General features: G+C 47.2%; 17 non-coding genes across 17 annotated transcripts; 12 read left to right on the forward strand and 5 right to left on the reverse strand.

Moving 5' to 3' along the window:
• Window positions 1-75: 75 nt before the first annotated feature.
• Trnac-gca lies at window positions 76-147 on the forward strand. The gene has a single exon. It is a non-coding gene; the product is annotated as a tRNA-Cys (tRNA).
• A 6209-nt stretch (window positions 148-6356) lies between these two features.
• Window positions 6357-6428, forward strand: Trnac-gca. The gene has a single exon. It is a non-coding gene; the product is annotated as a tRNA-Cys (tRNA).
• Window positions 6429-6704: 276 nt separating this feature from the next.
• Window positions 6705-6776, reverse strand: Trnaa-cgc. The gene has a single exon. It is a non-coding gene; the product is annotated as a tRNA-Ala (tRNA).
• Window positions 6777-6894: 118 nt separating this feature from the next.
• On the forward strand, window positions 6895-6966 carry Trnaw-cca. The gene has a single exon. It is a non-coding gene; the product is annotated as a tRNA-Trp (tRNA).
• Window positions 6967-7285: 319 nt separating this feature from the next.
• Trnac-gca lies at window positions 7286-7357 on the forward strand. The gene has a single exon. It is a non-coding gene; the product is annotated as a tRNA-Cys (tRNA).
• A 279-nt stretch (window positions 7358-7636) lies between these two features.
• Window positions 7637-7708, reverse strand: Trnaa-cgc. The gene has a single exon. It is a non-coding gene; the product is annotated as a tRNA-Ala (tRNA).
• A 118-nt stretch (window positions 7709-7826) lies between these two features.
• Window positions 7827-7898, forward strand: Trnaw-cca. The gene has a single exon. It is a non-coding gene; the product is annotated as a tRNA-Trp (tRNA).
• Window positions 7899-8217: 319 nt separating this feature from the next.
• On the forward strand, window positions 8218-8289 carry Trnac-gca. Its single transcript has one exon. It is a non-coding gene; the product is annotated as a tRNA-Cys (tRNA).
• Window positions 8290-8565: 276 nt separating this feature from the next.
• Window positions 8566-8637, reverse strand: Trnaa-cgc. Its single transcript has one exon. It is a non-coding gene; the product is annotated as a tRNA-Ala (tRNA).
• Window positions 8638-8755: 118 nt separating this feature from the next.
• On the forward strand, window positions 8756-8827 carry Trnaw-cca. Its single transcript has one exon. It is a non-coding gene; the product is annotated as a tRNA-Trp (tRNA).
• Window positions 8828-9146: 319 nt separating this feature from the next.
• On the forward strand, window positions 9147-9218 carry Trnac-gca. Its single transcript has one exon. It is a non-coding gene; the product is annotated as a tRNA-Cys (tRNA).
• A 276-nt stretch (window positions 9219-9494) lies between these two features.
• Trnaa-cgc lies at window positions 9495-9566 on the reverse strand. Its single transcript has one exon. It is a non-coding gene; the product is annotated as a tRNA-Ala (tRNA).
• A 118-nt stretch (window positions 9567-9684) lies between these two features.
• Window positions 9685-9756, forward strand: Trnaw-cca. Its single transcript has one exon. It is a non-coding gene; the product is annotated as a tRNA-Trp (tRNA).
• A 6228-nt stretch (window positions 9757-15984) lies between these two features.
• On the forward strand, window positions 15985-16057 carry Trnaf-gaa. Its single transcript has one exon. It is a non-coding gene; the product is annotated as a tRNA-Phe (tRNA).
• Window positions 16058-16545: 488 nt separating this feature from the next.
• Window positions 16546-16617, reverse strand: Trnaa-cgc. The gene has a single exon. It is a non-coding gene; the product is annotated as a tRNA-Ala (tRNA).
• A 118-nt stretch (window positions 16618-16735) lies between these two features.
• Window positions 16736-16807, forward strand: Trnaw-cca. Its single transcript has one exon. It is a non-coding gene; the product is annotated as a tRNA-Trp (tRNA).
• Window positions 16808-17126: 319 nt separating this feature from the next.
• Trnac-gca lies at window positions 17127-17198 on the forward strand. The gene has a single exon. It is a non-coding gene; the product is annotated as a tRNA-Cys (tRNA).
• Window positions 17199-21959: the final 4761 nt, after the last annotated feature.

The raw sequence follows: 21959 nt of genomic DNA on the forward strand, positions 1-21959 counted from the left end.
TGCTCGATTAGACGTCTTTAGCCAGGCAGAGTATAATATTTTTCCTTAAGTTATGGGAACGCAAAGATCGTGAAAGGGGGTATAGCTCAGTCGTAGAGCATTCGACTGCAGATCGAGAGGTCCCCGGTTCAATCCCGGGTGCCCCCTTCATTTTTCAGTATCTCGAAAAAACAAATGACGATTGTCGCGGTGAGTTGCAAATACATGTTTGAGATGCACCCTGCACGCCATACCGAAGGCTTTGGAGCAACATTTCAATGGGGGGGGATCGCAGCCCAGGGTCTTGCAGGTCATCGTCCTCCCGCCATGAGGTCGAACTGTACGAAATCCACTTGCTTGGGGGAAGAATCTTGTACACTGAATTTTGTAGAATATGGTGATAGGCAAAAGTTTTCATGTACTGCTGCACGGAGAAACAAAAATTGGAGGAGCTGGGATTTGAACCCAGGACTTTCTGCATGCGAAGCAGACACTCTACCACTTTTTTTTTTTTTTTTTAACGCGTCGGACCAGAGTGTCAATTGTTCACATCGAATAAGTAGTTCATTTGATATTGACGGCGAGCTTTTTGCGCTGACTCAGCCACTGACGTGCGATCAGTTTGCACAAAATGCTAGGGCTCGTCCGGGATTTGAACCCGGGACCTCCTGCACCCTAAGCAGGAATCATACCCCTTTTTTTTTTTTCTTTTTAAATGCCTGCAATTCAGTCTCAGCTCATTAGGAGCAAATGAAAGCGTAATTATTATTCCCCGAACAAATATATCTATTGAAAAAAAAAAAAATATTAAGGAACATCCACAACACAGCCACTTCAAAAGAAGTACACTACTGAAATTAAAATCCTAAAACATGACTATATAATGTAGACTGCTTTGTGAAATAAAGATTAAAAAAAAAAAAAAAAAAAAAAACACAGAAACTTCAGTCCTGGTGTAGAGAAGAAACATACATAAAGGCGGCAAATCCAGAAACAGTATAAAAGAAAATGGCTCACACAGGTGACCTTAGCCAACACCCTCTCTTTCAAATGTCAGGCTAAGCATATTGGCAAAATCATCTCGGAGGCCTGGCAATCGCAAGCGCTGCCAGTAAGCAGTAAGCATGTACTGCCGAAACACTAGGTGTCCATCCTCTTCATGACAACTGTTGACAAAATGTACGAAATGGCCAATCAACCACATGACGGTATGGAGCTTCGTTCGCGGAAAAAAGGAAGAATCGGGCCGGACGATGATGTCAATAGTATAAGCGGCTTCAGCAGACCTAGTGACAAAGGCAAGTTGTTTCCTGAGCCAACGCCAATTAGCAAGGTGCCCACAGCAGGTGAATCGATGTTCAAGGGTATCCAGGAGACCACACCGAGTACAGGTGTCCGTGTCAGAAAGACCAATACGGTGCAGTCGTACATTGGTGGGAACCAAATTATTTATTACCCTATACCACGTGGACGCCACGGCCATAGAGTGTATCGGCAGACTAACATTCTTCCAGACGTTCCTCCAGGACACAGATGGAGACGCCAGTTCTATTGGATTGGGACCGGCCAGCCCCTCCCAGCGGGCAATCAAGCCCTTGGTCGTTGGCACCGGTCGCCGCAAGAAGACGTCACCGAGGTAACTCACCGCAATGTAAAATTCCCGAATGTGTTTCAACTTAAAATTTAGGCGTCCGACATCGACAGGTGGAGCAAGGCTCGCCGGACGCACAACAGTAAAAAGCCTGGATGTAATTGAAGTCACTTCTTGCGTAACAATTAGAGTCGTTCGGCGGACGTACAAAGCAGACGCCTTGCGAGTAATGTCAGAGAGGCCCAAGCCTCCGGAGATACGCGGTTTCGTCATTACCTCGTAACGTAACTTGAATAGATGGCCCTTCCATATAAACCTGCTAGACAATTGGCGCAACCTTTTCGCCACCATCATGGGAAGTGGGAACAGCTGAGCAACATAATAAGCTTTACATAGAACGTAGGTGTCTAAAATTCTGACTTTTTGCAAAATGGTAGCAGAGCGCTGCTCATGGACCATCAGAGCCCCCTGTATCTTCTCGGTGACAGATTTCCAATTGAGAGCCGCCATTTTTAGAGGACACCGATCAATGATAATCCCCAAGGACGTATGGCGATCGACAAAAGTGGCCCAAGGGACGTCAGCATCGCGAAATCCTCGAATATCAAGGAACTTACATTTACCCTGATTGAGACGCGCTCCAGAGACACGACAGTATGCATCAACCGCCCCTTTCAACAACAGGATATCATCACGTTGACGGAGGAGAACAACGACATCATCCGCATATGCCTTAACAGAGAGCTTCCCACCAGAGAGGGACATACCCTGAAGCTTGAGAGCAATAGTCCGAAGCAGCGGTTCCAGGGACAATACGAATAAAGACATAGAGAGCGGACTACCCTGAGGCACTCCGCGGCGGATAGCAATGGGCGGCGTCAGCTGCCCATTGACTGACACCCGAGCTGTTATTCCCCTATACAAATTGCCAAGAACACCACGTGATGAAGCGTTAAAACCTATTGTACCTAAAACACGATCTAAAAACACATGACTGACGTGATCAAAAGCCTTATAAAAATCAAGGAAGGCAAAGGCACAATGTACGTTTGTAACCGCCGCAACCGAGACAACATCCCGATATTCGGCTACTGGTGTCAGAATAGATCTATCATGAAAACAACATTGATGTGCACCAATCACACCCCGAAGCAGAGAAGACAACCGGCTATTGAGCGCTCTAGCAGCTGTCTTATAGTCAAAATTCAGCAATGTGAGCGGACGAAGATTGGCAGCAGATAAACGACCAGAGGACTTCGGGATTAAAACAATTTTCCCTACTTTAAAATCGGCAGGCACATCCATCCCCCTGACAATCTCATTTAAAATCTGCGTAAAAATGCCACCCAAAAGAGGCCAAAAACGGAGATAAAATTCTTTAGGCAGGCCGTCTGGACACGGCGATTTACTGGACGGAGAGCGAGCAATAAAATCGAAAACATCATCTACCTGGAACTCCCGGAGAAATTCGCCGTTCGCGTCAGGCGCGATCGTCGCAGTTAGATCCCCAAAGACATCATCCGAAAGAGACTCACCAGAATCATAGGCAGAGTATAGACTAGTGTAATACTGATGAAGAGCACGAACCATTTCCTCCTGTGCAATAAGCTGTCGCCCATCATCCACCGTAAGAGAAGAGATGAAGGAGCGACGACGACGAGTGTGATGCCGTAGCAGGTGGTACAAGGATGTCAGTTCACCTTCAACAAGAGAGTGAGGTTTCGACTTAACTCGCAGACCATCCATCTGTCGTCGTTTAAGGCTCAAGAGCTTGGCTTTAATACGACGAACATCATGGATCCGCAGAGGAGAGGTACCCGCTGCGTCATATAGTTCACGCAGGACAGAGTAGTAATATTCATACGTGTTCCTAAAATCACGCGCCCTTGCAGCACAGTAAAAAATCAAAGTCTGACGAATCTTGGGCTTGGCAAACGCAGTCCACCAAACCAGCAAGGAGGGGTATCGCGGGACAGAGCGAAGACATCGCTCCCACACGCCACTTATAACATCATCCATAGCACTGTCGGCAAGGTGGGAAACATTTAACATCCACTGGGAACGATAAAGTTTTGCAGGTTGGTGACTAAGATTTACAGTTGCAGTAAAAGCACAATGGTCAGAAAAACTAGTAGGAATAACATCGACAGAAAGAATTGTATCACATAAAAAATCAGATAAATAGAATCTGTCGAGTCTACTGCATGAGGACGCGGTAAAAAACGTATATTTCACCAGGGTTGGATATTTGTGTTCCCAAACATCACGCAGATGCATCGTACGAACTAAGTCATGTAAATCACGGCAATAATTAAAATTGGGGGACTGGTCTTCAGGGCGTAAAACACAATTAAAATCGCCTCCGAGCAGGAGACTCCGAGGACTCTGGCGCAAAAGATAAATAAGCTCTTCTTTATAAAAGCGCGAGCGAGCCACAGTGTGACCCGAACCAGAGGGGGCATACAAAACAACGAGGCGGAGATCAAAAAGACGACAACCAATCCCACGGCCAGAGTCAAGGAATTCAATGTCAGTAATAGGAATGCCCTCTCGAAAGAAAAGAGCAGTTCCTGTTGAATATTCCGGCGCGACATTAAAAACAGTTTGAAATCCAGGTAGAGAGAGATCAGAAAACAACACTTCCTGCAAGAACACTACGTCGGCACAGGCGTCGTAAATAAACTGCCGCAAAGAGGCAATGCGAACGTCGGACTCAATACGGTTAACATTTAAGGTAAGAAAGGTGTATGCTTGAACCATAGAGAGAAAAGCGAAAAAGGAAATCACCTACACCGACGCACCAACGTCACAGTCCATAGCAGGGGAGACGGAGGCATCCGAGGGAGGGGGACTGGTACCCCGTTCCGCGGATCCCTTACGCTTCGGTTTTATACGAACAGCATTAACGTTCGGCTGAACGCGTAACTTGCGTCGGCTGACGGGCAAGGAAGCTTCAGCCGCCGGTGACGTAGGAGGGTCAAGTTCTGTATCCGACACCACCCGCGCCGGTCCACATGCGGGATCCGGGGTCGCGGGGGGAAACTCCGACAAAACGGAATGGTCAACACTTACACTAGCTTCCGGCAAACATGGACTGCACGGAGGCGAATCGTGAGCAGGAAGGTCCGAGGCCGCAATGTTGGACGGAAGCGGAGCAGCTCCGCTGGCAGAGGTATGGGGCAGCGAAGCAGGAAGTTGTCGCGGCTCCACTTGTTGTGACATCGAAGTCGGTTCGGAAGACGGCGCCAACAGGCCCGACCGACGATCCGACTCGAGAGAAGCTGCGTCGGAGGCCGGAGGGGCGCCAGCAGCCGCCACCGTAACCGTTACCTCAGGAGAGCAGGGAGCAGCTACAGTACACAGTGGCTCGGAGGATGCCGGTCGCTCGGACTGGGGCATCTCAGGGAGATCCTCATCCGTACTATTTCCATCGTGTGGGCGACGCCTCTTATTATTCAAAAGTGGCACACCCACCTGAGGGACAGACGGAACAACATCAGATTTAGCACGCAAAGGAGGAAATTCTGTATCAGGGGTGCGCAAAACCTGTGGCGGAGCGCTACTACCACTGGACTGTGCTACACCAAGAGCAGAACCACCTGCAACGAGGTCAGCGACCGTTAACTTGCGACGCTGTTCGAGAGAATTTTTTAAAACAAAAACCCTCCGCGGACAGTCGGTACGCACGTGACCACTTTCATTGCACAAAAAACAGGTGCCAACCTGACCACTATATGTTACATGGACACGATATCCACCGATCTGCAGGTGAGATGGAATATTCTGCTTAACGTGCATTTCGACTGAACGAATACCACTGTAACATTGCAGGCGATGTTGGCTTGACCAGCGTTCAAGGCGAATGCTCTTTACATCACCATACTTTTGTAGACCCTCCTTAAGATAGACATTATCCACCTCCGGTGGAAGGTTGTAAACACGAACATTGGTATACGTGATGGAAGCATTGGAAAGCAGCACGGTACTTACAGAATCATCCCGATGCCGAAAGAGAACTTGATGACCATATTTAGAAAGAATTTTATCAACCTGAAGTGGGTCCATAAACTTAACAAAGAAAACATACAGTTCTGTATCAAAATAAGCAGTATGCACCTGATCCGAATGAACACCAAAGGTATCTACCAACCAATCATGAATCTCAAGGGAACTAGGTTGCACATGGCGGGTTGACTTGTCAAAAGTAAAACTAACTGTAGCCTGACGAGGAATAACCTGGGACGACATTTTCAAAATATGCGGTCGAAACCGCTACACACAACACACTGAAATAAGGACAGAAAGTTACAGAAGGTACTAAACAACGACGGAGAAACACTCACAGAAGTTGCAACACAACACGTAAACAAAAGCTATAGTCCACTATACGTAACGCTACGGCGGAGCGCAAGACTAGGCACGTCCACACTGCACGGCGTCTAAAGCGGAACTGCCTCACGTCGGGGTCACAATGAAATTTTCGTTTACGAAAGCCATAGGCGAGTATGTCAGTTTAATGATACCAAACGATTACGGAGAACGGACGAACAGAACTTGCTTGAAAAAAAGCTACTAGTGCAATTTTCGCGTTCTGACATTAAGGTGAAGGCTCCGACTCGCACTTTCTCCAGGCGCGAAGTGTCTAGTATTTTTGATATTTATATCGTTTAACGCTAATATATAACTGAGAGATAATGATTACGCAATATTTTGCTCGATTAGACGTCTTTAGCCAGGCAGAGTATAATATTTTTCCTTAAGTTATGGGAACGCAAAGATCGTGAAAGGGGGTATAGCTCAGTCGTAGAGCATTCGACTGCAGATCGAGAGGTCCCCGATTCAATCCCGGGTGCCCCCTTTATTTTTCAGTATCTCGAAAAAACAAATGACGATTGTCGCGGTGAGTTGCAAATACATGTTTGAGATGCACCCTGCACGCCATACCGAAGGCTTTGGAGCAACACTTCAATGGGGGGGGATCGCAGCCCAGGGTCTTGCAGGTCATCGTCCTCCCGCCATGAGGTCGAACTGTACGAAATCCACTTGCTTGGGGGAAGAATCTTGTACACTGAATTTTGTAGAATATGGTGATAGGCAAAAGTTTTCATGTACTGCTGCACGGAGAAACAAAAATTGGAGGAGCTGGGATTTGAACCCAGGACTTTCTGCATGCGAAGCAGACACTCTACCACTGAGTTACACCCCCGCCAGAGCAAGTACATCCGGGACGAGTGTCTCGTGGATCCTACTGTCATTATTTCTTAGGTTTGAACGGTACAGTAAGTGTTCGAGGAACCTATTCATGACAAGACCTAAGCAGCGTCGACTCCGTGGCGCAACGGTAGCGCGTCTGACTCCAGATCAGAAGGTTGCGTGTTCAAATCACGTCGGGGTCACAATGAAATTTTCGTTTACGAAAGCCATAGGCGAGTATGTCAGTTTAATCAGATACCAAACGATTACGGAGAACGGACGAACAGAACTTGCTTGAAAAAAAGCTACTAGTGCAATTTTCGCGTTTTGACATTAAGGTGAAGGCGCCGACTCGCACTTTCTCCAGGCGCGAAGTGTCTAGTATTTTTGATATTTATATCGTTTAACGCTAATATGTAACTGAGAGATAATGATTACGCAATATTTTGCTCGATTAGACGTCTTTAGCCAGGCAGAGTATAATATTTTTCCTTAAGTTATGGGAACGCAAAGATCGTGAAAGGGGGTATAGCTCAGTCGTAGAGCATTCGACTGCAGATCGAGAGGTCCCCGGTTCAATCCCGGGTGCCCCCTTCATTTTTCAGTATCTCGAAAAAACAAATGACGATTGTCGCGGTGAGTTGCAAATACATGTTTGAGATGCACCCTGCACGCCATACCGAAGGCTTTGGAGCAACATTTCAATGGGGGGGGGGGATCGCAGCCCAGGGTCTTGCAGGTCATCGTCCTCCCGCCATGAGGTCGAACTGTACGAAATCCACTTGCTTGGGGGAAGAATCTTGTACACTGAATTTTGTAGAATATGGTGATAGGCAAAAGTTTTCATGTACTGCTGCACGGAGAAACAAAAATTGGAGGAGCTGGGATTTGAACCCAGGACTTTCTGCATGCGAAGCAGACACTCTACCACTGAGTTACACCCCCGCCAGACCAAGTACATCCGGGACGAGTGTCTCGTGGATCCTACTGTCATTATTTCTTAGGTTTGAACGGTACAGTAAGTGTTCGAGGAACCTATTCATGACAAGACCTAAGCAGCGTCGACTCCGTGGCGCAACGGTAGCGCGTCTGACTCCAGATCAGAAGGTTGCGTGTTCAAATCACGTCGGGGTCACAATGAAATTTTCGTTTACGAAAGCCATAGGCGAGTATGTCAGTTTAATCAGATACCAAACGATTACGGAGAACGGACGAACAGAACTTGCTTGAAAAAAAGCTACTAGTGCAATTTTCGCGTTCTGACATTAAGGTGAAGGCGCCGACTCGCACTTTCTCCAGGCGCGAAGTGTCTAGTATTTTTGATATTTATATCGTTTAACGCTAATATATAACTGAGAGATAATGATTACGCAATATTTTGCTCGATTAGACGTCTTTAGCCAGGCAGAGTATAATATTTTTCCTTAAGTTATGGGAACGCAAAGATCGTGAAAGGGGGTATAGCTCAGTCGTAGAGCATTCGACTGCAGATCGAGAGGTCCCCGGTTTAATCCCGGGTGCCCCCTTCATTTTTCAGTATCTCGAAAAAACAAATGACGATTGTCGCGGTGAGTTGCAAATACATGTTTGAGATGCACCCTGCACGCCATACCGAAGGCTTTGGAGCAACATTTCAATGGGGGGGGATCGCAGCCCAGGGTCTTGCAGGTCATCGTCCTCCCGCCATGAGGTCGAACTGTACGAAATCCACTTGCTTGGGGGAAGAATCTTGTACACTGAATTTTGTAGAATATGGTGATAGGCAAAAGTTTTCATGTACTGCTGCACGGAGAAACAAAAATTGGAGGAGCTGGGATTTGAACCCAGGACTTTCTGCATGCGAAGCAGACACTCTACCACTGAGTTACACCCCCGCCAGAGCAAGTACATCCGGGACGAGTGTCTCGTGGATCCTACTGTCATTATTTCTTAGGTTTGAACGGTACAGTAAGTGTTCGAGGAACCTATTCATGACAAGACCTAAGCAGCGTCGACTCCGTGGCGCAACGGTAGCGCGTCTGACTCCAGATCAGAAGGTTGCGTGTTCAAATCACGTCGGGGTCACAATGAAATTTTCGTTTACGAAAGCCATAGGCGAGTATGTCAGTTTAATCAGATACCAAACGATTACGGAGAACGGACGAACAGAACTTGCTTGAAAAAAAGCTACTAGTGCAATTTTCGCGTTCTGACATTAAGGTGAAGGCGCCGACTCGCACTTTCTCCAGGCGCGAAGTGTCTAGTATTTTTGATATTTATATCGTTTAACGCTAATATATAACTGAGAGATAATGATTACGCAATATTTTGCTCGATTAGACGTCTTTAGCCAGGCAGAGTATAATATTTTTCCTTAAGTTATGGGAACGCAAAGATCGTGAAAGGGGGTATAGCTCAGTCGTAGAGCATTCGACTGCAGATCGAGAGGTCCCCGGTTCAATCCCGGGTGCCCCCTTCATTTTTCAGTATCTCGAAAAAACAAATGACGATTGTCGCGGTGAGTTGCAAATACATGTTTGAGATGCACCCTGCACGCCATACCGAAGGCTTTGGAGCAACATTTCAATGGGGGGGGATCGCAGCCCAGGGTCTTGCAGGTCATCGTCCTCCCGCCATGAGGTCGAACTGTACGAAATCCACTTGCTTGGGGGAAGAATCTTGTACACTGAATTTTGTAGAATATGGTGATAGGCAAAAGTTTTCATGTACTGCTGCACGGAGAAACAAAAATTGGAGGAGCTGGGATTTGAACCCAGGACTTTCTGCATGCGAAGCAGACACTCTACCACTGAGTTACACCCCCGCCAGAGCAAGTACATCCGGGACGAGTGTCTCGTGGATCCTACTGTCATTATTTCTTAGGTTTGAACGGTACAGTAAGTGTTCGAGGAACCTATTCATGACAAGACCTAAGCAGCGTCGACTCCGTGGCGCAACGGTAGCGCGTCTGACTCCAGATCAGAAGGTTGCGTGTTCAAATCACGTCGGGGTCACAATGAAATTTTCGTTTACGAAAGCCATAGGCGAGTATGTCAGTTTAATCAGATACCAAACGATTACGGAGAACGGACGAACAGAACTTGCTTGAAAAAAAGCTACTAGTGCAATTTTCGCGTTCTGACATTAAGGTGAAGGCGCCGACTCGCACTTTCTCCAGGCGCGAAGTGTCTAGTATTTTTGATATTTATATCGTTTAACGCTAATATATAACTGAGAGATAATGATTACGCAATATTTTGCTCGATTAGACGTCTTTAGCCAGGCAGAGTATAATATTTTTCCTTATGTTATGGGAACGCAAAGATCGTGAAAGGGGGTATAGCTCAGTCGCAGTTCCGCTTTAGACGCCGTGCAGTGTGGACGTGCCTAGTCTTCCGCTCCGCCGTAGCGTTACGTATAGTGGACTATCGTTTTTGTTTACGTGTTGTGTTGCAACTTCTGTGAGTGTTTCTCCGTCGTTGTTTCGTACCTTGTGTTTTTTTTCTGTCCTTATTTCAGTGTTTTTTGTGTAGCGGTTTCGACCGCATATTTTGAAAATGTCGTCCCAGGTTATTCCTCGTCAGGCTACAGTTAGTTTTGCTTTTGACAAGTCAACCCGCCATGTGCAACCTAGTTCTCTTGAGATTCATGATTGGTTGGTAGATACCTTTGGTGTTCATTCGGATCAGGTGCACACTGCTTATTTTGATACCGAACTGTATGTTTTCTTTGTTAAGTTTATGGACCCACTTCAGGTTGATAAAATTCTTTCTAAATATGGTCATCAAGTTCTCTTTCGGCATCGGGATGATTCTGTAAGTACCGTGCTGCTTTCCAATGCTTCCATCACGTATACCAATGTTCGTGTTTACAACCTTCCACCGGAGGTGGATAATGTCTATCTTAAGGAGGGTCTACAGAAGTATGGTGATGTAAAGAGCATTCGCCTTGAACGCTGGTCAAGCCAACATCGCCTGCAATGTTACAGTGGTATTCGTTCAGTCGAAATGCACGTTAAGCAGAATATTCCATCTCACCTGCAGATCGGTGGATATCGTGTCCATGTAACATATAGTGGTCAGGTTGCCACCTGTTTTTTGTGCAATGAAAGTGGTCACGTGCGTACCGACTGTCCGCGGAGAGTTTTTGTTTTAAAAAATTCTCTCGAACAGCGTCGCAAGTTAACGGTCGCTGACCTCGTTGCAGGTGGTTCTGCTCTTGGTGTAGCACAGTCCAGTGGTAGTAGCGCCCCTCCACAGGTTTTGCGCACCCCTGATACAGAATTTCCTCCTTTGCGTGCTAAATCTGATGTTGTTCCGTCTGTCCCTCAGGTGGGTGTGCCACTTTTGAATAATAAGAGGCGTCGCCCACACGATGGAAATAGTACGGATGAGGATCTCCCTGAGAAGCCCCAGTCCGAGCGACCGGCATCCTCCGAGCCACTGTGTACTGTAGCTGCTCCCTGCCCTCCTGAGGTAGCGGTTCCGGTGGCGGCTGCTGGCGCCCCTCCGGCCTCCGACGCAGCTTCTCTCCAGTCGGGTCGTCGGTCGGGCCTGTTGGCGCCGTCTTCCGAACCGACTTCGATGTCACAACAAGTGGAGCCGCGACAACTTCCTGCTTCGCTGCCCCATACCTCTGCCAGCGGAGCTGCTCCGCTTCCTTCCAACTCTGCGGCATCGGACCATCCTGCTCACGTTTCGCCTCCGTGCAGTCCATGTTTGCCGGAAGCTAGTGCAGGTGTTGACCATTCCGTTTTGTCGGATGTTTCCTCCGCGACCCCGGATCCCGCATGTGGACCGGCGCGGGTGGTGTCGGATACAGAACTTGACCCTCCTACGTCACCGGCGGCTGAAGTTTCCTTGCCCGTCAGCCGGCGCAAGTTACGCGTTCAGCCGAACGTTAATGCTGTTCGTAAAAAACCGAAACGTAAGGGATCCGCGGAACGGGGTAGCAGTCCCCCTCCCTCGGATGCCTCTGTCACCCCTGCTATGGACTGTGACGCTGGTGCGTCGGTGTAGGTGATTTGTTTTCTCGCTTTTCTCTCTATGGTTCAAGCATACACCTTTCTTACCTTAAATGTTAACCGTATTGAGTCCGACGTTCGCATTGCCTCTTTGCGGCAGTTTATTTACGACGCCTGTGCGGACGTAGTGTTTTTGCAGGAAGTGTTGTTTTCTGATCTCTCTCTACCTGGATTTCAAACTGTTTTTAATGTCGCGCCGGAATATTCAACAGGAACTGCTCTTTTCTTTCGAGAGGGCATTCCTATTACTGACATTGAATTCCTTGACTCTGGCCGTGGGATTGGTTGTCGTCTTTTTGATCTCCGCCTCGTTGTTTTGTATGCCCCCTCTGGTTCGGGTCACACTGTGGCTCGATCGCGCTTTTATAAAGAAGAGCTTATTTATCTTTTGCGCCAGAGTCCTCGGAGTCTCCTGCTCGGAGGCGATTTTAATTGTGTTTTACGCCCTGCAGACCAGTCCCCCAATTTTAATTATTGCCGTGATTTACATGACTTAGTTCGTACGATGCATCTGCGTGATGTTTGGGAACACAAATATCCAACCCTGGTGAAATATACGTTTTTTACCGCGTCCTCATGCAGTAGACTCGACAGATTCTATTTATCTGTTTTTTTATGTGATAAAATTCTTTCTGTCGATGTTATTCCTACTAGTTTTTCTGACCATTGTGCTTTTACTGCAACTGTAAATCTTAGTCGCCAACCTGCAAAACTTTATCGTTCCCAGTGGATGTTAAATGTTTCCCACCTTGCCGACAGTGCTATGGATGATGTTATAAGTGGCGTGTGGGAGCGATGTCTTCGCTCTGTCCCGCGATACCCCTCCTTGCTGGTTTGGTGGACTGCGTTTGCCAAGCCCAAGATTCGTCAGACTTTGATTTTCTACTGTGCTGCTAGGACGCGTGATTTTAAGAACACGTATGAATATTACTACTCTGTCCTGCGTGAACTATATGACGCGGCGGGTACCTCTCCACTGCGGATCCATGATGTTCGTCGTATTAAAGCCAAGCTCTTGAGCCTTAAACGACGACAGATGGATGGTCTGCGAGTTAAGTCGAAACCTCACTCTCTTGTTGAAGGTGAACTGACATCCTTGTACCACCTGCTACGGCATCAGACTCGTCGTCGTCGCTCCTTCATCTCTTCTCTTACGGTGGATGATGGGCGACAGCTTATTGCACAGGAGGAAATGGTTCGTGCTCTTCATCAGTATTACACTAGTCTATATTCTGCCGATGATTCTGGTGAGTCTCTTTCGGATGATGTCTTTGGGGATCTAACTGCGACGATCGCGCCTGACGCGAACGGCGAATTTCTCCGGGAGTTCCAGGTAGATGATGTTTTCGATTTTATTGCTCGCTCTCCGTCCAGTAAATCGCCGGGTCCAGACGGCCTGCCTAAAGAATTTTATCTCCGTTTTTGGCCTCTTTTGGGTGACATTTTTACGCAGATTTTAAATGAGATTGTCAGGGGGATGGATGTGCCTGCCGATTTTAAAGTAGGGAAAATTGTTTTAATCCCGAAGTCCTCTGGTCGTTTATCTGCTGCCAATCTTCGTCCGCTCACATTGCTGAATTTTGACTATAAGACAGCTGCTAGAGCGCTCAATAGCCGGTTGTCTTCTCTGCTTCGGGGTGTGATTGGTGCACATCAATGTTGTTTTCATGATAGATCTATTCTGACACCAGTAGCCGAATATCGGGATGTTGTCTCGGTTGCGGCGGTTACAAACGTACATTGTGCCTTTGCCTTCCTTGATTTTTATAAGGCTTTTGATCACGTCAGTCATGTGTTTTTAGATCGTGTTTTAGGTACAATAGGTTTTAACGCTTCATCACGTGGTGTTCTTGGCAATTTGTATAGGGGAATAACAGCTCGGGTGTCAGTCAATGGGCAGCTGACGCCGCCCATTGCTATCCGCCGCGGGGTGCCTCAGGGTAGTCCGCTCTCTATGTCTTTATTCGTATTGTCCCTGGAACCGCTGCTTCGAACTATTGCTCTCAAGCTTCAGGGTATGTCCCTCTCTGGTGGGAAGCTCTCTGTTAAGGCATATGCGGATGATGTCGTTGTTCTCCTCCGTCAACGTGATGATATCCCGTTGTTGAAAGGGGCAGTTGATGCATACTGTCGTGTCTCTGGAGCGCGTCTCAATCAGGGTAAATGTAAGTTCCTTGATATTCGAGGATTTCGCGATGCTGACGTCCCTTGGGCCACTTTTGTCGATCGCCATACGTCCTTGGGGATTATCATTGATCGGTGTCCTCTAAAAATGGCGGCTCTCAATTGGAAATCTGTCACCGAGAAGATACAGGGGGCTCTGATGGTCCATGAGCAGCGCTCTGCTACCATTTTGCAAAAAGTCCGAATTTTAGACACCTACGTTCTATGTAAAGCTTATTATGTTGCTCAGCTGTTCCCACTTCCCATGATGGTGGCGAAAAGGTTGCGCCAATTGTCTAGCAGGTTTATATGGAAGGGCCATCTATTCAAGTTACGTTACGAGGTAATGACGAAACCGCGTATCTCCGGAGGCTTGGGCCTCTCTGACATTACTCGCAAGGCGTCTGCTTTGTACGTCCGCCGAACGACTCTAATTGTTACGCAAGAAGTGACTTCCATTACATCCAGGCTTTTTACTGTTGTGCGTCCGGCGAGCCTTGCTCCACCTGTCGATGTCGGACGCCTAAATTTTAAGTTGAAACACATTCGGGAATTTTACATTGCGGTGAGTTACCTCGGTGACGTCTTCTTGCGGCGACCGGTGCCAACGACCAAGGGCTTGATTGCCCGCTGGGAGGGGCTGGCCGGTCCCAATCCAACAGAACTGGCGTCTCCATCTGTGTCCTGGAGGAACGTCTGGAAGAACGTTAGTCTGCCGATCCACTCTATGGCCGTGGCGTCCACGTGGTATAGGGTAATAAATAATTTGGTTCCCACCAATGTACGACTGCACCGTATTGGTCTTTCTGACACGGACACCTGTACTCGGTGTGGTCTCCTGGATACCCTTGAACATCGATTCACCTGCTGTGGGCACCTTGCTAATTGGCGTTGGCTCAGGAAACAACTTGCCTTTGTCACTAGGTCTGCTGAAGCCGCTTATACTATTGACATCATCGTCCGGCCCGATTCTTCCTTTTTTCCGCGGACGAAGCTCCATACCGTCATGTGGTTGATTGGCCATTTCGTACATTTTGTCAACAGTTGTCATGAAGAGGATGGACACCTAGCGTTTCGGCAGTACATGCTTACTGCTTACTGGCAGCGCTTGCGATTGCCAGGCCTCCGAGATGATTTTGCCAATATGCTTAGCCTGACATTTGAAAGAGAGGGTGTTGGCTAAGGTCACCTGTGTGAGCCATTTTCTTTTATACTGTTTCTGGATTTGCCGCCTTTATGTATGTTTCTTCTCTACACCAGGACTGAAGTTTTCGTGTTTTAATCTTTATTTCAGTCAGCAGTCTACATTATATAGTCATGTTTTAGGATTTTAATTTCAGTACTGTAAAAAAAAAAAAAAAAAAAAAAAAAAAAAAAAAAAAAAAAAAAGTGGTTAAGGCGTCTGACTTGAAATCAGATTCCCTCTGGGAGCGTAGGTTCGAGTCCTGCCGACTGCGAAAATTTTCTCTCTCTCAAAAGATGGACGTTCAGGTGCATCCTAGCAGTTGCGTCACTACTAAACACATGGGTCACCAGTTATTTGATCCAGGGCGCAGCGTTACAGTCGCGCCCAGAAGCCGCAGCTCATCTCCTCGTCTCACAGCCGCCCACCGGGTGTTAGTACAAGTGTCGCCTCACTGGGCAGTGCAGATGTGTCCTTTTTAGCTTGCAGACGATGACGAGTAGCAATTTACGAGCTAACGCAAGTCGAATGTTTTACCGTGTGTATCTGCTAGATACTGCCTCTCATACGGTGGAGAGGCTCACTCCCTCTTGTGTCTCGTTCTCTGCACACGAGTTGCCCCTGGCATCGACATAGCACGGGTTTTCTAGCGTCAGCGCGGCGTCACGTGAAGTCAGCGAAGTGAATATTACACGAGTCGAGTCGACATGTTTGCTTGTTACGATGATGGAAGCAGAAGAAATGTGTGTGGGACTTCACTGCATCGGCTGCTCGCCTTTCAGCGTCCCTGTGTCTTATCAGACGAAGGTGACTGTGAAATTGGCAACGAGGCAGAGCTGAACGAACACATGCAAACAGCAACGTTCAATGTCAGCCGAAATAGCTCAGTTGGGAGAGCGTTAGACTGAAGATCTAAAGGTCCCTGGTTCGATCCCGGGTTTCGGCAGGTATTCGTTTTGATGCGACGCCAATGGAATTGCTCTGCGTTGGTGATAATGCAACTACAGCTGACAACAAAAATGACTCTCTGCTGTAGCAGTTCTGGTTGTCTAGTGCATGCCATAAGACGAACTCACTAGAAAATAAAAAAAAAAAAAAAAGTCGTAGAGCATTCGACTGCAGATCGAGAGGTCCCCGGTTCAATCCCGGGTGCCCCCTTCATTTTTCAGTATCTCGAAAAAACAAATGACGATTGTTGCGGTGAGTTGCAAATACATGTTTGAGATGCACCCTGCACGCCATACCGAAGGCTTTGGAGCAACATTTCAATGGGGGGGGATCGCAGCCCAGGGTCTTGCAGGTCATCGTCCTCCCGCCATGAGGTCGAACTGTACGAAATCCACTTGCTTGGGGGAAGAATCTTGTACACTGAATTTTGTAGAATATGGTGATAGGCAAAAGTTTTCATGTACTGCTGCACGGAGAAACAAAAATTGGAGGAGCTGGGATTTGAACCCAGGACTTTCTGCATGCGAAGCAGACACTCTACCACTGAGTTACACCCCCGCCAGAGCAAGTACATCCGGGACGAGTGTCTCGTGGATCCTACTGTCATTATTTCTTAGGTTTGAACGGTACAGTAAGTGTTCGAGGAACCTATTCATGACAAGACCTAAGCAGCGTCGACTCCGTGGCGCAACGGTAGCGCGTCTGACTCCAGATCAGAAGGTTGCGTGTTCAAATCACGTCGGGGTCACAATGAAATTTTCGTTTACGAAAGCCATAGGCGAGTATGTCAGTTTAATCAGATACCAAACGATTACGGAGAACGGACGAACAGAACTTGCTTGAAAAAAAGCTACTAGTGCAATTTTCGCGTTCTGACATTAAGGTGAAGGCGCCGACTCGCACTTTCTCCAGGCGCGAAGTGTCTAGTATTTTTGATATTTATATCGTTTAACGCTAATATATAACTGAGAGATAATGATTACGCAATATTTTGCTCGATTAGACGTCTTTAGCCAGGCAGAGTATAATATTTTTCCTTAAGTTATGGGAACGCAAAGATCGTGAAAGGGGGTATAGCTCAGTCGTAGAGCATTCGACTGCAGATCGAGAGGTCCCCGGTTCAATCCCGGGTGCCCCCTTCATTTTTCAGTATCTCGAAAAAACAAATGACGATTCTCGCGGTGAGTTGCAAATACATGTTTGAGATGCACCCTGCACGCCATACCGAAGGCTTTGGAGCAACATTTCAATGGGGGGGGATCGCAGCCCAGGGTCTTGCAGGTCATCGTCCTCCCGCCATGAGGTCGAACTGTACGAAATCCACTTGCTTGGGGGAAGAATCTTGTACACTGAATTTTGTAGAATATGGTGATAGGCAAAAGTTTTCATTTACTGCTGCACGGAGAAACAAAAATTGGAGGAGCTGGGATTTGAACCCAGGACTTTCTGCATGCGAAGCAGACACTCTACCACTTTTTTTTTTTTTTTTTTTTTTTTTCGAACCTGCAATCTTCGGATCCGAAGTCCGACGCCTTATCCATTTTTTTTTTTTTTTCGCCTTAACCACTTTTTTGTTTTATTTTTTAGAAAAATCAACAAACTAAAACACTCTTCTTTGCTGGTCTCTCATAGCTTCTGGTGAAAATTAGAAAAAAATTGCTCCGAGGCTAACACAAGAATTGTTCTCAGTTTCCGGTGTACTGGAGTGGAGTCTGTGAGTGGTGGTAGTTAGGGGGGTGTGGGAGGCAGGACACGAGACCGAAGCAGTGGGGCCTCTTCGCGGCACTACTGGAGTCCCGCGGCCTGGGCCCACCCCTTTAGACGCATATATCTTACCCTATACCCATTCTATTAAATATTATTTTAAGCATATTGCCGAAAATGTTGCCATGATTGGGATAGCTGCAGGTTTTCGCGAATTCGATTTCCATAAACATCTTGAATTCCAAGGGATCGTCACCACCAAGTTTATTAAAAACATAGCTGGAATAGTTGCCCAGCAACCACATAACTACGTTATTTTTCGCCGGTGGATAAAATCGCACGTCGGGTCGAGACAACATAGTTGAAGGGATGTTGGCGGTTGTAGTCCTGGTAACAATGGCTATTTTTTCTCTCAGCCAGCCCCAATTTCGTGCACGTTCGCCGCAGGTATAACGGTGCAGAACTGTATCCACCAGTTGACAGCTATGGCAGAGAGTTGTATCACTGAGTCCGATTTTATGTAGCCTCTCATTGGTGCTAATCACATCATTGATTGCCTTGTACCATGCAGTTCGAGAGGCTGAAGTAAGGACACTGGAGCTGACATTACGCCATACTATATCCCAGTTGACGCCACTGTACTTCGTAACAATTGGATTCGGTTCTTCGTGTTGTCGCCAGTATGCCAATATTGCTGGAGCCGCTAAATGTCGAGAATGTAAGAGTTCTTGACCGATGTAGCTGCGTGCAAAGTAATAATCTCGGATGTGTTTGAGCTTGTAACTGATGGTCTGAATGTTCAGCGGGGGGTCAAGACTCTGCGGCCTGACGGCAGTGAATAATTGCGCCGTAATGCCCGATGGGTAATTGTTAATGATAGAGACCGTCCGTGTAACATAGAGAGCTGCTGCCTTGTTCTTGACGTCGACTAAGCCCATCCCTCCGTTTAGGGGGTGGAGTGTTGCAGTTTTGGCAGATACGCGAAAAATTTCCCCGCGCCAAATAAAATTTGTTATCTTCGACATAATATTTCTAGCAATTACTGCAGGGAGCGGCAGAAGCTGCGCCATGTAATACGCCTTTGATAAAATACAGGCGTTGATAAGTTGAATACGATCAAATTGGTTGAGGCTACGATGGTAATTATCAATTAGGGCACCATTTATTTTACGTGCTACATCCCGCCAGTTAGCCGCTATCATCTTTAGAGAGGACGCCGTCAACATGATCCCCAGAGCCTTGTGTACGCTGACTTGTGTAGCATAATCAACACGCAAATGCTGGAGGCCACAGAGGTTCAGAAATTTGCTTTTTTGTTCATTTAACTGCGCCCCTGACGCCAGACAGTATTTCCGAAGTTCAGCCGCTAATACGGTGACATCATCGACATTGCGAATCACCACACCCACATCGTCGGCATAGGCTCCGATTACACTTTTTACCCCAGAAATTGTAATCCCAGTGAGTTTCATCTGCAACTGTTGTAACAGAGGTTCAAGGGAGAGTACAAAAAGCAACATGGACAAGGGGCTCCCTTGTGGAACCCCTCTGTTGATTTGTATTGGTCGCGTCAGTTGTGAGTTGACAGAAAGTTTTGCCGTGATTCCCATGGCCACGTTTTTAATCATGTCAATCGTGTTCCGAGAGAAACCCAATCTTTGCATAGTCTCGAGGAGGTACGCGTGATTTACGAGATCAAAAGCTTTAAAAAAATCGAGAAAGATCAGCCCACATTTCATATTACTAGCGTTCGTTAAAGCAATGACATCTCTGTAAAAAGCAGCCGTTTGCAGAATCGTTCGTCTAAAGGCACATGTCTGCTGGTGGCCAATGATTTTAGCAGTGAGTGGCATGAGTCTCACGTTAATTGCGCGAGCCACGATCTTATAATCAGAGTTTAATAACGATATGGGTCGGAAATTGGTGATAGTTTTAGTACCTCTGTTTTTAGGGAGAAGCACAATTTTACATTCCTTAAAGACGAGTGGGACAGACGTTCCTTGCAAGACTTCGTTCACGACTTGAGTAATTTTGTCCCCGATGATGTGCCAATAGTGCTTGTAAAATTCAACTGGTAAGCCATCAGGGCCAGGGGATTTCTTAAGTGGCGAACTGCAGACAACCTCCAAAACATCTTTATTACTGAAGGCTAACGAGATGGAGTCATTTTCTTCCCTTGTTACGGTAGATGAAAAGGCGCTAAACAGTCCATCAGAGCAGTCGTCGTGTAGAGCCGCTGATGCGTAGGTGTTGACAAAATAGTCGTGCAGAGCTTGGACAATCTCTCGCTGAGTGTCAATCGTTCTTCCATCCTCGAGTTTCAGGGCATCAATAAAAGTCCGCCTCCTGTTCTTTGTATGTTTGACGAGGTGGTACAGAGCGGCTGCTTCATCATCTCTGACCGACGTCACTTTAGATTTTATCTTAAGGCCGTCCAGTTGCATCCTCTTCAGACTGAGTAATTTTGCCTTTATTTTCCGAATGTCGTCGATTCTGGTGGTCGTCGCGTCTGCACGATCATACAGGTCCCGTAAGATTGTGTAATAAAATTCCATCGTCTTTTTTATCTCCGCCGCCCTTTCAATCCCGAAGTACATGATGACATTTCGCAGTTTCGGCTTTGCCAGCAGAGTCCACCACTCTATAGTGCTACGAAATTTGTTAGTAGCGCGCAAGCACTGCTCCCAAGCTCGACGCACCCCCTCCTCCAGCTCAACATCCGTTAACAAAGACACATTCAGGTTCCATTGATTTTTATACCATCGTGTGGGTTGTGGAAGTAATTTCAGGCACGCGATGACACCACTGTGATCGGAGAAACTGGAGGGGATCGTCTCTACTTTTAATAAATCATTCTCGAAAACGTCGGAAACATAAATCCTGTCGATTCTGCTACAGGAATTCGCGACGATGTGAGTGAAGCGTACCAACGTCGGGTACCGAATTTCCCACGCATCTTTAAGTTTGAGGCCGGTCACGAGGCGCTTTAATTCAGACGAATAATTAAAATTTGGGGACTGATCTTTCCGGGATAAGACACAATTAAAATCACCACCAATGATAAGGTGTCGGGGATTTTTCCTAAATAAATAAAGTATATGTTCCCGAAAAAATGTAGCTCGTTCTGCTCTATAGGTATTGCCAGAAGGTGCGTACAAGTTGATGATGGTGACGCCGTAAACGGTGATCCCCACCCCTCTACCCGATTCCAATTTGTCAATCTCAGTAACTGGAATCCCTTCTCTAATTAAGATTGCGGTCCCCACGGTCGTTTCTGGGGAAAAATTCGTAATTCCGACAAACCCAGGAAGAGTAAAAAATGGCATGGACACCTCCTGCAAAAGTGCTATATCAGTGCCTGACTCATACAGATATTGTTTTAATGCATTCAGTTTCACTTCTGATCTGATTTTATTAATATTGAGGGTCGTGATCGTATAGGCCTGTGACATAATAAGAGGACGTCTGAGAGAAAGAGGGATCAACTGCTTTTAATTGTCCACATCTTCATGCCATTCCATCTTAGTAGCGGCCGCGGAATTCGTGTCTGGAACGTCACTGAGTTGTTCTCTTGCGTCTTTGTTTTTACTCTTTTTCCGAACAGCATTAACATTGGGCGGCACTCGGATCCTGTGACGGACACTGTGTAGCACCGCTGCAGTCGGAGGCGTGGGAGGGTCTTGGGTGATGTCAAGCTTCTCTCCTGACAAATCTTGCGCCGGGAACGGATGCGCCGAACCCTCTGGCGAGCGATCAGCTGAGCCACCACTGTCACTATCAGCTTGTTTGGCAATACTCGCTACCCGAAGCTGTTTGTTGTCACTGACAGTCCCGGGCTGCTGTGTTTGTATACCGTCGCGGAGTTGTTGACATTCGTGTTGTTCTGAGGCCAGGGCCGGAGCGGCTGCCACGTGTTGTGTACCTTCCGCGCTTGGAGACATTGTTTGTATATCATCACAGCGAGCCTCTATGTGTGTACTGCCAGCAGACACGTGCGCCACACCTACTTGCTGGCCTTCCTGAGTGTGCTTTTGCGGAAGTTCTGAGACATGAGCCTGTGGTGACTGAACGGCATCTACGGAAGTATCGGCGCTTGAATTTGCGGGAGAAGAATCGGCCACAATCGCTGAACCGGTTATAACTTTGGCGTCCGAAGCGGTTCCCCGGGCGTCCGGTTCCGCGGTCTCGTGCGTACT

This window comes from Schistocerca piceifrons, chromosome 3 (genome assembly GCF_021461385.2).
Source record: "Schistocerca piceifrons isolate TAMUIC-IGC-003096 chromosome 3, iqSchPice1.1, whole genome shotgun sequence".
NCBI classification, from domain to species: Eukaryota; Metazoa; Arthropoda; class Insecta; order Orthoptera; family Acrididae; genus Schistocerca; species Schistocerca piceifrons.